The sequence below is a fragment of the Desmodus rotundus genome, chromosome 4 (genome assembly GCF_022682495.2).
Source record: "Desmodus rotundus isolate HL8 chromosome 4, HLdesRot8A.1, whole genome shotgun sequence".
In the NCBI taxonomy this organism is placed as follows: Eukaryota; Metazoa; Chordata; class Mammalia; order Chiroptera; family Phyllostomidae; genus Desmodus; species Desmodus rotundus.
In genome coordinates, this window is record NC_071390.1 from 127,128,607 (window position 1) to 127,142,239 (window position 13,633).

Consider the following 13,633-nt stretch of genomic DNA (forward strand, 5'->3'; position numbering starts at 1 on the left):
ACCCCAGGCTAAGGACTTTATGATTTATCACTGAATTTTCTGAACAATTTTGTGGGATGGCTATTGCTAGTATCCACAGTTTACAGATGAAGAAGCGGGGCTTAGAGAGATCTAGTAAATTGCTGAAATTACACAGATACTGAGTGTCTAAGGCAGGACTTGGACTTCATCATATGGTGCTGCCATCTGTTACTTTGACGGGTAATGACTTACTGAAATTGGAATTAAAGTGTAAGAAATTCACATGGTTGGATTGTCAAAAAGAATCTACTGACCCCATGAGAAAGCTTTGACACTGATATGATTTTTCCCTGCAAGAATCATTCATTCTTTCTAATAAATTCTCTTCTTTTCCTCAGTGATGTTTCTTGGGGAACAAATAAATTTAGGTAAGAAGTTTAGTCTTTTGGTTTTGAAGTCAGGCAGGATTGGGTTTGAATCCGGCATCTGTGGTTTGCTGGCCTCCAGACATTGGGCAAGTTATTTCTCTACTGGAAAGGGTTTCTCAACCGTAAAATTGAGTTAATCTTACCAACATAGGATTGTTGTGAGAATTAAATTAGAAATATGTAAAATGTTCGGCATATTGCTCAGCACTCAATAAATCCATCATCACTCTTATTAGTAAAGTGCTTATAGGAATTGCTCAAGAAGTTGTAGCTGGTCTTAGCCTCTTATTCTAACTCATTTAGACACTGAAATATTGTTGTCAATAAAGCATCAAGAAAATTGACCAAAATGTTCAGTCTGTTGATGATATGAAAATATGGTAACTATTTGGAAATCAACCTAAGACTACACCCTGGGGCAACCCTTCTAAAAAACACATTTTAGTCATAAGCGAGGATTCTCTCATTGTCTATTTATATGCTATATTCTCTCCCTAAATAAACAACTTTTGATATATAATCTTAATCATTTTCTTCAGGGCTCCCTATTACTATCAATTCAATAAATTTAATTTACACATTGAATAATGAAGGTATACGAAGTGGTGCTAAATCCTCCTAGGTCCACCTACATATCCAACCAAATTCTCGTCTTTTATCAGTATGTACCTGTATTCTAATCAGCTTGCCTTTTTTTCTTTTGGCTTATATTGTGGCAAGTCTGACTTTGCTGCCTTAGTTGACACCTTCACCCTTCCAGAATGCCTTTTCAGGAATGCCTGTCCAGGCCCTGGCTGGGTGGCTCAGTGGGTTGGAGCATTCTTCCGTAGCCAGAGGGTTGTGGGTTTGATCCCTGGTCCGGGTGTGTATGAGAGGTGACCAATCAATGCTTGTCTCTTCCCTCAATGTTTCTCTTCCTTCCTCTCTCTCTAAAAAGCAATGAAAAAAATGCCCTCTGGTGAGGAGTAAAAAAAAATTAATAAAAGTACATCTATCCACAACTGTTCAGTAGGGTCTGGATGATGTTCCATCTCCTTTATAAAATAGTTCTAGTAGACATGAAAGACCTTTCCAGGTCTTAAAATTCCATAGTTCCTATTGTGTGTGGCTCACAATTGAAGATTTACCGTGTATTATTTTATGTTGTCCTCTAATGCTGCATTGTTTATATTTTTTTCAAATTGCAACCATATCCAAAAGCTCCATTAGGGCAGGAGCTGAATCTCATGCTTTTACGTGTCTTCCAGCGCAGTGGAAGCACTTGAAACGTGGGAGTTGTACAGTAAACACTTACTGACTCTTGACACTTGGACTTTTTATTAAAAGCAGCCAACAGCTCAGTTTTCACTAGGGCCTATCTTGGCCACGGTAAACTATTAACCAGAAATGAATATTGTTTATTACCTACAAAAATGATTTCTTCCTATTTCTGCTCATCCTGGTCTGATGAATTTGATTACCAGTCTATTCTGACAGTTAACATGGAATTATTTTTTAAAAACACTGCCAAAATATCAGCTAAAACACAGGTTTGGGAACCAGGTTCCAATACTTTAATCTTTCAGTATTCTTAGCAAGCAATTTTCAGGCTTAGTGTGACTTGAAGTAACTACCTTCAAAAAGCCACCTTTAAAGTTGCTTTTGGGGAGTAAGCTCTCATCATTTTTACATTGTGTGCTTCTTATCTTACTTGTCACCTGAGGCAGATATGAGCTTACAGCTTTTACCATTTCAAATGCTGCCAAGGTATTGAATTAGAAGTTGGAAGGAAACCAAAAATGATTTCCTCTTACAGATCTCACTGGCAGGTCTGAACCCAGCCTGGACCACTGAGAACAAAAGAGAAGCTTTCACCTCTACTTTTCAGGACAAGCTAATACCCACCTAACTGCTTTGCCGTGATTAGAGCTTGTAGGAGCCGACTCTATCTTGGTAGATCAAGAATGGCTCTTCACTCTCCCGCTTATCTAGGAATTCAGTTTGACACCTAACAGCCGGCATGCTTTGAGCCCTTAGAAATCACTTGTGTCCTTTTGCAGTTACTGGCGGTCAAGATCATCTGTTCAGACTCTTAGGTCTGAACCTTAAAGAAGAAACTAGGTTTAGGGTTTGATCCTGCCATCTTCTGCACATCACGGCATCTGTCTTCACTTTCCTTTGTGTTGTGGCCTTTTGTCTAGTTGGTAAACCTACCAGGCAGGGACCTCCAGGTCTAGTTTAGGGCTTTGCTTTGAAAGTACTTATCCAGTGTTTAATGTTATTACTATGCTAAGTGTAATAATAATACTGTTTTTTCCCCCCATGAAGCCACAGTGTTATAACTCAGGATTCATGTTTCATCCTATAAGCAGTTTACATAGTTAACATTAGAATTTAAAAACTGAATTGTAGGTGGAACTTTTTTGCTTAAAAAGAAAACCTTTTGTTTTTCTTTCCTTTTGGGCATTTCTGAATTTAAATAATTCATAATCTTTCAATTGCTCCAAAGTTTACTGACTAAATAAAAAATGATAATTTGCTGTGGCTCTAGATTTTTCTCTAAAAGGTTTGGAATTGCTTTAGGAGGGTTTTAGGAGAGTCTCTTTAGGTGAACCCAGAGAGTTTACTTTAATGAGTGTAGGTCATCGACCATTCACTGAGCGCTGACTCTTACAGTTCCATGGCCCACTTGGAGAGAAGGAGCTGAGGAAAGTGCACAGGTAACGCCGATTGAGAGAGGCGGTGGGGCCACCAGAAAAGGACGAGGGCACACCTGGTTGCCTACAGTGTGTAGCACAGTCGCATGCATTGTACTGTCTGAAAATGTTTGTGAGAAGAATGGAGAGTAGGGCACAAAAAGAGAATCGGGGAAATACTTCTTCTTAGCAAAGACCTACTTTTCAGGGGGCCTTAAAGATGGCTTGTACTTCCATAAATGGAGATTGTAGGAAAGGCAGGATGAAACCTTGAAAGACGACGCAAGTCTGAGAGAAAAGTATGAAAGCGACCATGTTGTTGAGAGACTAAAAAGGAGAGTTTGTGTGAGGTAGAGTAAGTGGCCACATTTGATTAGCAGAGAGGGAGAGGAGAACAGCACATATGAGTGTCAAGCTGGCAAAATATTTGAGCCGTTTTGTGGAAGATTATGAAAGTTTTTTATCATGGAGGTAGCATGACGAGAGCTGTGTGTTGGGGAAATTAACCTTCTAGGGGTTATTTGAATGGAACAGAAAGGGGAAATGCTTGAGGTAGGGAGAGAGTTGGGAGGTGATTGCAGCATACCAGATGTAGAGAGTGAGGGTCAGGATCGGTGGACTGTCAAAATGAAAGGAAGGGACAGTGCCAGAAGTGTGATAGAGATGGCCTTTGCAGGACTCAACGACTGCTTAGATGTTAGGGGAGGAAGAGGAAGGAATCTGGGATGCCTCAGGTTTTGAGCTTGCAACCTGGGAGATGACAGAAACTGTTTCTGGAAAAAGGGATGGGGTTTACAGACGGCAGTTCAGATTTCTGTGCCTGTTCCTCATGCCGTGGCCATCTTTGAGGGTATATTTCATGAAGAGACTTTTAGATGATTTATCATGGGCCAAGACTCTTATATTTCTGCTTTGTTATTACATTCTCACCTTAGTTTTTTCCCATCCATCTAACCCTACCTTTAGGGTGGAGAAGTACCACCGAAGCTGTAGCTCTCTTTATTGCCTATGAATTTAGAGCACTGTCATCTTGATTCTGAGCATTTAACCTTCCATCCCTCTGTTTCTTTCTTCATCAGGTTCAAGATCTGGGGTTCTTTGATTGGAAATATTATTTGTACCATTCTCACATACATTTTTGGCCTTTTGCAAGCAAAAGGAAGTCCAAGAACAACTTTCAAAATTCCCTTGCTTTTCATAGGCACAAATTTCAAAAGACTATAGGAAATGAAATCTCTCAGCAACATGACATCTGCCTTCCGACTTTTTAGCTAACATAAGACATTCAGAAAACTTACATGGTTTCCAAGAATGAGTTACAACATTCTTCAAATACAGACAGCCCTAACCACTTACAAAAATGAAAAGTGATTTAGTTACAATTCTTAAAACATTTTATTTTATTTTATTATTTATTTTATTTATTTTTATAGAGAGGGAGAGAAACATGGATGTGTGAGAGAAACACTGATTGATTGCCTCTCTCACTCCCTCACTGGGGGCCTGGCCTGCGACCCAGGCACATGCCCCGATGGGGAATCAAACTGGCGACCTTTGGGTTTGTAGGATGACACACAACCCACTGAGCCACACCAGTCAGGGCAAGATTTACTTACTATTTATCCTGAACTTCTGAAGTAGGTCTCATTAGTTATTTTATTGATATCTAGTATTGTATTTACAATGGGCTAAAGTATATGCTAACTCCAGGAGTCTAAAATTGAGAGAATCCAGGTGGATAAAGAATAAAACTTAGAAATACAGAGTACTGGGGACTTGGAGGAGAATTTAAGAGGCACAGATTTAGAAAAACTTTGGCAATCTGCTGGAATTATAAAATAGACTTTTTTTTCTCAACAAGGCAGGTTTAGTATTTGTGAACATTCAAACCTGTGCGTGGCAAAATGGTGACCTGTAGACTATCTTCGTATTCCCTCTCCTTTTCTCATCACCTAATTTCTCCCATTTCCTGACCTTCCTGTTTCTTACCATCTTCTCCCTTCTGTCAGACTCGGAACCTTATCATTGTCTTCGATTATGCACCGTCTCTGCCTGTCTTCCCTCATTGAACCGCTGCATTTGTTAAATGTTACCTCTCTGCTGTGGCTTACTCTGTCCTCCTCATCATCTTACTGTCGTGGCTTTGGCTCAGGTCCTTCTTTCTTCTTGTTTAGTCTAATTCAGTAGCCTGTGATTTGGAGTCACCACTTATAGTTGGACATATGCAATTGCATTGGACACTTTGCTTCCAGTTAATCTTACTACAGCTGGTTGATAAGTTACCTTCTCATGTGGAAGTGGTCAGTGGCAGCTCAGTACATCTCAAACAACATCCAGACCCCTGGGCTTGGCATTCAAGGCCCATTGCACAGTGACTTAAGTTGATGAAGCAGCACTTTATGCTACTGTATTTCCCGTTATCTACTGTACATTTCAGCAGGTGCTTACCATTACTTGAATTTGCTAAATTCTTCTAGTGTCTTTGCCCTAGACATTTAAAAAAAAGATTTTATTTATTTTTAGAGAGAGAGGAAGGGAGGAAGAAAGAGAGGGAGAGAAACATCAATCAGCTGCCTCTCACGAGCACCCCAAACTGGGACCAGCCTGCAACCCAGGCACGTGCCCTGACCAGCGAATTTTGCTTTGCGGGACAGTGCCCAACCAACTGAGCCACACTGGTTAGAACCCTAGACATTCTTTCCACGTGGAATACCCTCCTTCCTCCTGAGACTTTCTGTCAAAATTCCACACATCATTCAAGACCCACATTCTCCTTGAAACCTCCCAACTTGAGGTGCTCTCTACCAAACTCTTTAAACTCTGAAAGCAACAGTCTTGAGACTCCTCACATGACCTTTATCTCATTCTGCTTTGTGGTATACTGTGTGGATATGTATATTGTTGCCTCTAATAGCTATACATTTCTTAAGGGCAGGACCCAGGTCTAATTCATTTAGATACCCTCTATCACAGGGATGGACAAACTAGGGCCCATGGGCCAAATCATTACTGCTTGGTTTTGTCAATAAAATTTTACTAGGGCACAGCCGTGCCCATTAGTTTATGTATTGCCTACAGCTGCTTTCATGTGACAGTGGTAGAGTTATGCAGTCGCAACAGAGATTCTATGACCTAAAAAGTCTAAAATATTTACTAGCTGCCCTTTTACAGAAAAAGTATTCTGAGTCTTGCACTATCATACTGGCTCTGAACGTGGGGACTGGGGAGCCCTGGGTATCCCTGAGATCATTTCAAAGCATTTGAAAGGTCTTAGGACTTTCTACATGTTATTCAACCAAAACAACATATCTCAACAGATTGAGCAAGGGGCAGACAAGAGAATCCAGCTGTATTTCATAAGCCATAATTAAAGAGATTTGTAAAAAGTGTAAAACAGTGCTGTTCTTCTTACTAGAATTTTTGTTTTGAAAAAGTTATTTTTCATAAAGTACATTACTTATGTTAATGTGCAGTGGGTTTATTAATGTGAAAATTAACAGATAAATATTTTTTAAACTTTGGTTTTAGTTTCTAATATGGTAAATATTGAGAGATAAACACTCTTATTTTTAAGTGTGTGACAGTGACCTGAGACTAAGAGGTTTGACACCTCCTGCTCCATGTGTCTAGCCGAGTGTCTTTTTCATAGCAGTAAGTGATGGAAAAAGAACAGAACCAAATGATTCAAATGTAAAATTCAAGCACAGTGGTAATAATGGAAAGTGTTGAAAGGGAAATATAAAAAAGAGCCATTAAGAAATGATATCTATTACATGTTTATAACTTTGATTCCCTTTGCCTCCCAGAGAACACTGATGAGGCATAGTAGAGTGAGGATAAGTTGAAGGGCTAAGAAAAAGAGCTGGTCTTCCTGACGCTTTTTCTTTTATGACAAGTAGTAGTCAGGATGGGCTGGATTGTGCTGCAGTGACAACCAGCTATCTCAGCTATTTAACATCACAGAAGTTTCTTACTCGTATTACTGCATGTGTCATGTGGAACTTCAGGGAGCTCTGCTCACCATTGCTAGTGAGGATCCAGACTCACAGGAGGTTTGTCTCAGCCCATGCTTCCACAGGCATCGTCAGTGCCTCTTCAACTCCTTTCCAGCCATGACCCGTGTTAGTTTCCCTCACATTTCATTTGCCAGTGAGTCATATGTTTACACCCAACTTTAAAGAATTGTTATTCTACTATATGCTCAGAAGATGAAGATTCAGAAATATTTGGTAGACAGCACTAATGATGATCTCACAGTCGTAACAGAAATTGTAGTCTTGACTTTGGAGTGTACCCTTTTTGAAAATGCCGAGAACAATGTGAAGCTGTGTAAGGACAGTGCACAGAAAATATTCTCCTTCTGCATACGCATGTAAATGGAGGATGAAGGCTTTTCTCATAGTGAGGGAGGGCTGGGGTTACCAGTTCAAGGTCTACTGAAGAACCACTGGGGCTGTGGTTTTATGGGGACTTCGGAGGTAGACTAGATGAATTTGAAACTGCTGGAGAGTCTTTCATGCAGACATACAGTGAACCACTCTTATTAGACTAAACAATGCCTGGATTTCAATCTCGGAGACAATGAAAGATCTAACTACTTGGATTAGCATGTCTGTACACATGTGAGTGAAGAGACTGGAGGAAAAGCAAATGTAATTTTCTAGCTGCAGATATCAATTTCAAAGTTAATAATGAAATTTCTTCTTGGCAGCTAGCAGTAGAATTTTACTTTGATGAAAATTGCTGGCAGAATCTTCAGAAATATGGCTTTTCTTTTTTGTGGTAAACTGAATGTTCAGTGTGTTTACAGTTGTTCTGATAACTCAGGTCCCAGTTCTACTCCTCGTGATGCACCCTCCGTCTCAGTAGCTGCTCCTCCACCTCTTGTCAGGCCCAACGCCCCTGTCGTCTCCAACTCTTCCCTGTCCGCTTTCCTCCGTCCTCTTCTGCTCTTCTCCTACCTGCCCTTCTCTGAACCTCCATTACAGCCTCTCTACTTCAGTTCTCATCATTTCTTGTGAAAACAAACTTTAAGAACTTTGTCAATCTAAAAACACAGGAGAGGAAATCAAATATGTAGCATCTACTTAACCAAAATGTGTAGCATCCATTTACTTGAGACAAACATTTGGAACAGTAGGCAGTTCCAATTTTGTTTTTGACTATTGGGCACTTTTGGAAGGAATGATGACAAACTCCTCAAATTCATCTACATTTGCTTATTTGTTTGGCTTCCTTTTCCTTTTTCTTTTTTCTTTTTGGTGAGAAGTGGTGGTAGTGTGGGAGGTTGTTTTGGAACCATCAATTGTGATTCTTCTTGCATAGATTGGGGTTCTTTTGGAGAAAACTGTGATTTATCACTCACTCAGGGCCTAACATGGTATCTGGCACACAGACAGTTCATGACTATTTGTTGATTAAATGAATACTTGAACTGAAAATGAGAGAAAAGACTGAAAAGACAGGATATGTGACAATCTAGAGCAGAAATGTTTCCTTTGAGTTTTTTGGAACATGGTCTTCACATCACTCAAAACTAAACGCCCTCAGTGGCACTGGGAAGCTTTGTTGCTTTCTTTGGCTGCTGATGGTAGCAGAATTCGAGAATTGCATTCCTGGGTTAGGGGCTCCATTTCTTGTTGACTAGATCATTCTATCCATGGTTGAGATACCACTACCTAGGCAACTACCAGCTCTCATTTATTCCACCTGGTCCTGTCTCATTTAATCCCCTCAAAACATTCTATGAAGTTAATGCATCACTGACCGCTTGTTGTCGATGGAGACACAGAGAGACTCAAAGAGATTAAGTACTTATCGTAATCATTAGGGAAAGCCACAAATGTTGCAGCTCTTTCTCTTCTGGGCAAACATGAGGATTCTACTTCCTCACGCATTTGAAGTTAGTTGTGACCACCTGAATTGTTTGGCAACTGATATATGAGCAGAATGATGGGTATCATTTAAAAAAAGGCCTTTTTTACCCTCACCTGAAGATATATTTTTTTCATTGCTTTTTTAGAGAGAGGAAGGGAGAGAGAGAAACATCGATTCATTGCTTCTCATACATGCCAGGACCGAGGAGTGTATGTGCCCTGACTGGGGATGGTACTAGTCCAGACTAGGGACCAAACCCATAATTTAGGTACGTGTCGTGACTAGGAATTGAACCCACAACCCTTTGGTTACAGGATGATGCTCCAACCAACTGAGCCACACTGGCCAGGGCCTGGGTGTCATTTTTAAGGAAGGCTTTCAGTGCCAGTACACGCGTCACTGTTCTCTCTTCCTTCACAGCTGCAGTGTTCTCGAGAGTGGTTCCATGCATTTAGTTCCTGGCCTAAGGACAGAGATGCAGAACCAGACTCCCAGCCAGTCCACAATGGACATTACCATGAGTGAGAAATAAGTCACTGCTGTTTTAGGCCATGAGAACCTGAGCTGACTTTTACTGTAACCTTGCCTGTGTGGCAGGGGGAGTCTTTGAGGTGACCCAGTAAGTGGGGGCACCAGGGTTTAAATTCAGGTGTGTAGACTCTCCAGATGACACAGTTCCTTTTCATTTCTCTCATTGCTTTTCATTCCCTCTGCCTTCAGGTCTCCCTGCTGTCAGCTATGGGTAGTGCTCTTGTCTGCTAACAAGAGGTGTGGATGCTGATGACCCAGAGTTTTATTGTTTCAAGTCAGAAAATGAAATTCCTGGTGTTTCTTGATGAGAGGCAACAACTCAGCATTCAGAAGTGTAATTTTCTGCGATGGTCCTCTTTACTTAGGTCCATTCATACCAACCCCAGGAAACAGCTGGAACACACCACTATGATGGGCCATGATCAGCCTTTGCCTCAGAAAGAGTGCATACACTGTGATGGGTTCTGCAAGTAGTAACCATGGTTACAAATCAAAGAACAGTCTTGTTAGGTGAATGTAATGGAGAGACTAATATCAGCATCCTTTTTGAGGAGGAAGAATAGGGTAAATTCAATTATAATGACAAGTTTTTCCTTCAGCAAATGTCTTACTTTAAAAATCGATTCTCCTAGCACACACTTAAGCAGGAGTCTGGATTTTAAGAATAGCTGTAGGTGTCAAGGTTGAATCATTTCTTCAATTTCTAAAGGACATCTCTGAATAATTTTTGTCTGTCTTTCTAGGGAACTGCCTAGAGCCTCTGAGAAAGTGGCATTTCCTTTTAACTAGCTAGTGGCAGAGGCTGTGTAGGTTATTTTTATTTGTAATGATGTCAGTGATGGTTTTGACTGTTGTCTTCGGTAAGAATGATAATATTGTATTGGAAGTATCCCTTCCCCTTTAGAGCTGCTAAGATTACTGTACCCAGGTGTAGTGATAGAGTTTTGGGGTGTTACATTAATTCGTGTAAATTGTCCATTCATTCATTCACTTAAATAATTTTAAGTACCACTCTCTGACCAGTGCTCAGCTAGATGCTGGGAAAATACGAGGAGCAAGGCAGAGAGTCCCTGCCTTCAGAGACCTGCTGGTTAGACCTGTTTTTACCAGGGGTAGTGATGTTTGTGATAAGTTGGTTCTCCTGAGCAAAGTGGGAAATGAGTGTAGAGAGACTGGGTCACGTCTGAAGGTGGAGAATGAGAACAGAGAGACCACCTAGGAACTGTTCAGATAGCAAGAGATCCGACTCGGCCAGGGAACGCTGATTAGAGTCTAAGAAAGGGCAACGTAGCGGGTTCATGATGAGAGCCGGCTTAATACAAACATGTGGAGGACAGTAGACTTTGCTGCTTCAGAGAACAGAACCAGGCCTGCGGGTGACCATTTTAGGGGAGAAGATACTGACTTGGGACTCCTGAGGTTTCCCATGGGGATTTGAATGTAATTTTGATTTTCATAGTTCATGAATTTCAGTGATTTTCCCGAGGGATCAGTGACCTGATCCAGGTTCCGGCTGGTAAAGCCCAGCTGACAGGGACGTAGCCCCGTCCCTTTTGTATGTGGATGTGGACTTTTCCTATCAAGGCACCTTTGTTTAAACAGCTTCTTGGGAGGGAATGAGAGCTGTAGGGGCCACCTCCCCAGTGCCAGAGAATCATAAAAGGTAAAGCAAGGGACTCCGTTTATGAAAATCCATAGTCAAGCCTGGGAGTGCGTGAGGACGTACATTATTTCTAAGAAGTTACGTGTATTGAAATGAAAGCCAGCTCTTCCTGAGTATGTGTGTGCTTTGGGTGGCATGTGCAGTCTCTTCGTCCGTCCACATGCTACTACTGCTTACCTGAGAGATTTACCACATGTAAGTATGAGCTTTATTACAATGAGATTGATTCTCTCATTATGTGGAAAGTTTCCTGACAACCAAATTATGTGAGCAGGCATTAAGAGGCTGGCTCTGTCTGATGTTACAGGAGAAAAAGTGCCTAGGAAAGAACTTGGTGTGATCTCCAGGTGTTTTTCAGTTCTGTGATTCTATGAGACACATCTGTAATAACATACCCCACCTTCCAGAGTGTCTACCCCTTGGGGCATTTAAACTTACGTCATCTATATTGCATTCTGGCTCTAGAGATAACGTATATCTGTGAGAGAATTCCAGTATACTGTGCTGGATGAATTTCTGAAGCCTGAAGGTTTGATACTGAGTCAGGTTATTACTGATATGAGTTTTTTCCCCCTCATTCTCTGCTTCTTTTCCTCTTCATTTTGGTTTAGCAGAAAATAGGCTTTCTGGAAAGTATATTTGCCCACGGACTTAAGCAATCGATAGACAGCACAACTAGAGCCAGTGAAACATTCTCGGAGTGTCTGCATCTTTGTTGTTGTTGTTTGAGGCTTTATATCTTTTACCTTTTGCTCTTGTCCCACTCACCTCACTCCCCATACCGCTATAGAGGTAAATATAGAAAGGTGTGTGTTGCCCTCACATCAGAGGGACAGGTGCTGGAGTGAACTAAGGCCACAGTCTCCTCAGAAAACAGTAGAGATTGCCTTAAGAACTTTCTCTCACCGTGATGGGAGAAAGCAGCTGGATACATACTGTACCAGTTTCTCAAGTAAATATTTATTAACAACCTCTGCGCTGAGTGAAACATCTAACAATTTTCCTAGGAGCTCTCTAACTTCCGTTTGCCAGAAGTCGCCTCTCTCTGTGTGATGAATAATGGCTGCAGTTAGGCCTCGGTCCTCATCTCTTGATTCAGCTCAGATCACTTCAACCCCCAGCTGCAACCCCTCAGTTCTCCGAACTCATCTTCTTAGGCTGGGAAATTACACGTGGGGGGATCATGGACTTCACAGTTTCCTGAGGGTCTTGAGCTCAGAGGGGATTTTTGCCTGTGGTTGCAGACCAAAGGGAAGAAGAAAAAAAATGATCGTTTATTGAACATCCGCACGGGACCCTTGTTCACATGTTTCTTTGCTTAATCCTTTTGACAGTCCTGTAAAAGATCACTACTTCCATTTTACAACCTTTTTATCCTCTAACTTTATCTTTCCATGACATTGTGCTGCCATATAATCTCTGGGGTTCTTTCCGTATTTCTCCTTATGGACCCACTTGGTTCATCTGAGAGAGGTGAGGCATGAAGCACCACACTATACCCCCACCCTGCCCACCAGTCAGGAAAATGGGGGCTGTGGCAGTTGCTGTCATCCAAGTCTGTGTCATGGAGTTAAAGCCCCTTGCTCCTGGGATGTCTTTGATTTTGGACCAGCAGTGATTTTGGAGTAGGATAGTATCAACTTGGAATTGCAAGCATCTCAGTTCAGCTTGGGCTTTTCAATAAGAGGGAAATCCTGGGCCCATCTTAGTTCTGACCCAATTCCCCATAGTCACTCTAGCATCACTTGAGGCCTCAAAGCTACCACATCATTTGGAACCTCGAGGTCACTTCGACTGACTTGTGTACTAAACCTCTCCAAGGGGGCGCAAATGAGGGCACAAGCAAGTGCACGCGAGGGAAGGTGCCGTCCCATTGCCATTGCTCTCGCTCAGACACACAGTAATTAAATGTGGAGAGCCTTCAGGGCCACTTGGGGGATCCTGGCATTACGGGCCCAGAGATGTTTGTGTCTTTTTCTGGAGGCTGCTCTTTGAGTTGGGGGTGACCTAGGATCATCGATTGCCCAATGTGTATTAACTAATTGTATGTGTGTCATGAAGGCCGCGGGAGTTACGGCACCAGGGAGTCACTTTGAATGGCTTTTCCCAAATCCCTGTATGAGTCAAGATCAGTGAGGAGGGGCTACACCTGTAAGTGGAGGCCCAGACAATGTGTCTATCACTCTTTTAAAGTTTTATGTCTGTGTCTCTGTCTGTACCTATGCTTACATCTACTACTTATAAACTGTACTGACATCGACATGGACATCCATCTCTCTATCTCTTTGGCTGCGGATGAAGGACTGTTAAATGGCTTGCTTTTCTGCACGTGCTTTTTAATCTGCATACACTTTTCAGGTATAAGGGTTCTTGTTAAGTAAAGCCATAGGTGCGAATCTTTGGTAATTCAGACAGAATCTTCAGGAAAAATTTCCCTTGCTGTAATTAAAAAAAAATAGTGTAAGTATTATTTCATGTAGTATGTAAATACTACTTAA

General features: G+C 41.5%; 1 protein-coding gene across 7 annotated transcripts in view; it reads left to right on the top strand.

Moving 5' to 3' along the window:
• SLC4A4 (solute carrier family 4 member 4) overlaps positions 1-13,633 on the top strand; it is a 385,416-nt gene that overhangs the window by 229,082 nt on the left and 142,701 nt on the right. The window lies entirely within an intron of this gene.